The following is a 3,476-nucleotide window of genomic DNA, read 5'->3' as shown; positions in this document are numbered from 1 at the left end:
GGCTAGAGCCTGACAGGGCCAGAGGCCCCGAGCCCCAGCAGGCAGTCACCAGGCCAGGCCGGCACATGCCCCAGACCCCGAGAACCCCCAGCACACCGGCGGCCAGCCGCACACCCCACCGGGGGGCCGAGCAGCAGTGGGCCCCCAGACAAACCAGCAGGGGGTGGCGGCCCAGACCCCTGCCTGACAAATACCCAAACATACACATACTGTACACAATCGCACCATCTCACCCTCATCCTCACACCCACTCATTCGAAGACATACAAGGACGCCACATTCCACTCAAAGCTTGGCCTTTTTAGAGTCTTTGGGTGGTGTCATGGAAAGGTTGCCGTGTGCGTACTCCCTTGTTCTACTGGGTGACTTCAATACCCATGTGGCCAATGACAGAGTTATCTGGAAGTGGGTGAGTGGGAGGAACGGCCTCCCTGATCTGAAACCAAATGGTGCTCTGTTATTGGAATTCTGTGCTAAGCACTGGTTGTCCATAATGAACACCATTTAAGAACATAGGGTGGTCCATAAGTGTACTTGGTACCAGGCGACCTTAAATCATTAAGTTAGTTAGTAGCACAGCTCTAGTTAATCAGAGCTGTCAAGTGATTACCACTTGGTGGTGAGTTGGATCTGGTGGGGCATGGAATCTGAGCAGATCATGTTCAGGGCCTCCATTGCAGATGCAGCTTCCAGGAGCTGTGGCCTGAAGGGCATCTGTGCCTGTTGCAGTGGCAACTAAAGGACCCGCTGGTGGACACCAGCAGTGATGGAGGCTGTCAGGCTGAAGAAGGAGGCCTTCAGGGCTTGGCTTTCCCGGAGGACTCCTGAAGCAGTTTGGGTGGCAAAAATTGTCTCTTAACCATATTAAGAGTGACCCAGTCCCTGTATAACCAAAGCAGCAGCTTGCATTTCTGATACTTGTTCTCAGTGTGGGTTGGACTCTGCCAGGACTGTCCCTTGTCTCCGATTGTAGTATTTATGGAAAGGATGTCAAGGTGCAGTCTTGGAGAGGAGGGTGTCTGGTTTGGGAACCACAGGGTCTCATCTCAGCTGTATGTAGATGACAATGTTCATTTGGCGTCTTCGGGCCCAAATCTTTGGTGTGCACTGGGGTGGTTTGCAGCCGAGTGTAAAGCGGCTGGTATGAGAGTCAGTTCTGGGTCTCTCCCCTGGACCTGTTATTTCTACAACCTGACTTTGGAAAAAGTTTTAACAATTAAAAGTGAAGTTGTTAGCTCAACTTGTCGGAGCAGAGGTTTTATAATCCTGAGGCTGCAGGTTTGAGCCCTGGTCATATCAGGAGTAAAACAATTGACAAATCCTTCATTTTAGCTCCTTTGCTGTGGTGATGCTCGCAGGAAGAGGAGCTGAAAGAAAAACAACATGAAAATTACATTTTGTCTGTGTTTTTCTTCAGTTTTGTGTGAAGGCTTCCCGTCTCTGAGAGCTCAGATGTCCTGTGGTCACGCTGTGACCCCGATGTCTCTCGCCAAATGGTGTCTCCAGTAGCTGGAAGAGGTTCTGTCAACTAAACTGAACTGTTTGGACTTGTCTTCACATGAGGTTATGGTGATTAATTTAGATTTTTTAAACTCTTTAAAGGGTGAAAGCAGATTTACGTGTGGTCAGTTTGGTTGTGATGCTGAGTGGTCTTATACAGAGGTCTGTAAGATGGCTCTCCTGACTCCTTTGGAGAGAAGATACTTTAGGAAAATCATGGCCCAGAATGCTTCTACAGGCAGAGAAGTATGTACCTTTGAGTGGAGCACTTTTATTTTTACTCTGAATTTAGATTTAAAAGGTAATAATCAGTCTTTTGTTTTCCTCCACCTCTCAGTGTCCTGGATGCAAAACCCAAACTATGAGACAGAGCGACAACAACCTTTGTGTCCTCTGCAAAGTCTGTACTGTGCAGAAAAGACAAGTCCATGAGTTCTGCTTGTTATGATTGGCTATTTGGTGTTCATGTTTGATGATTGGCTGCCTCATTGTTTTCTGCACCACTGCACACCTGAGGAAGATTCTCCTAATAAGCCACTGGGGCTTTATAAGGCATCCTGACTGTCAGATCTTCGCTGATGTCGGGACGCGGAAGTGAACGCGACAAACAAGAAGAAGAGAAGACGACACAAAAATAGCTGATCTTRGCGGTTGGCATAAACTGGTTTGTGACTGGACTGCTATGGCAACTCAGGTTGAGGATGAGGGAGATGATGAAATGGATTTTGGTGACTGGACACCAGTACGTGGTAGTAGAGGATCAGGAAGAGAACGAAGTAGAAAAGAAGAAAGGTTGTTGGAGACACAAAGTAGCARACGGAGTCTAGAAGAAAATAGTTCGGATGAGAATAACGCAGTTTGCAAGAGGATTGTTGGACAGGAAATTACGTTGATCATAAAGTTTAGGAAGGAGGATGAAGGAATACAACTTAGTCCGCTAGCTCTRTCAAGAGAATTAAAAAAGAAGTTTGGAGAACTGACACTTGCTGAGACTCTTAGAGACGGGAATCTGTTGATCATAGTGAGGAATGAAGAACAGAAAAACAAAGTGATGAACGCCCACAGTATTTGTAAAAAACTGGTTACTGAGGTAAAGATTTTGGGAGAGGATAAAATAGTAAGAGGGGTGATCACAGGAATTCCAGTGGGTGAAGATCTAGAAAAACTCAGACACAGTTTTAATGGAAGTGAAGTAAGTAAAATCAAAAGATTGATGAGAACAGTTGAAGGTGAAAGAGTGGAAAGTCTCTCAGTAATGTTGGAGTTTCAAACACAAGTTCTTCCTGAAAGGGTAAAAGTTGGGTGTATGTGCTTTCCTGTAAGGCCATATGTCCCTCCTCCTCTCAGGTGTTATAAATGTCAGAGATATGGACACATTGCAGCAGTATGTARGGGAAAACAAAGATGTCCAAAGTGTGGAGGAGAGCATAATTAGGATGAGTGTAAAAATGGGAAGGATAATTGCTGTAATTGTGGAGGGCAACATAGGGTGACTTATGGAGGATGTGAAGTTAGAAGGAAAGCAATGGAAATCGAACAAGTCAAAGTTACCAATAATATAAGTTATGCTGAAGCTGTTAAAAGAGTGAAACCTAAGGAAGTTATAAGGAAAGTTCAACCGAATCCAACAACAGAGACAGAGTGAGACTGAAACTGGGTTAACAGTTGAAAAGATTCTGTTGTTCATTGCATATGTAATTAATTGTACAGATCAAGTTAAGCACAAAACAGAAAAAATCAAAATAATTGTGAAAGGAGCAGAGAGGTTTTTTGGTATTAAGGATATATCTTGGGAACACATAAATAAGAGGTTGGGGGCAGAAGGAAAGGCAGGAGGTCAGGAAGATAAAAACTGATCATCCTACAATGGAACGCTAGAAGCCTTATTGCAAATGGACAGGAGTTTAAAGGATTTATTAGAGACTGTAAAGATGATGATATATATTTTATAAGTATTCAAGAAACATGGCTTAAAC

The sequence above is a fragment of the Austrofundulus limnaeus genome, unplaced genomic scaffold (genome assembly GCF_001266775.1).
Source record: "Austrofundulus limnaeus strain Quisiro unplaced genomic scaffold, Austrofundulus_limnaeus-1.0 Scaffold276, whole genome shotgun sequence".
NCBI lineage: Eukaryota > Metazoa > Chordata > Actinopteri > Cyprinodontiformes > Rivulidae > Austrofundulus > Austrofundulus limnaeus.
This window is presented reverse-complemented; position numbering follows the sequence as displayed.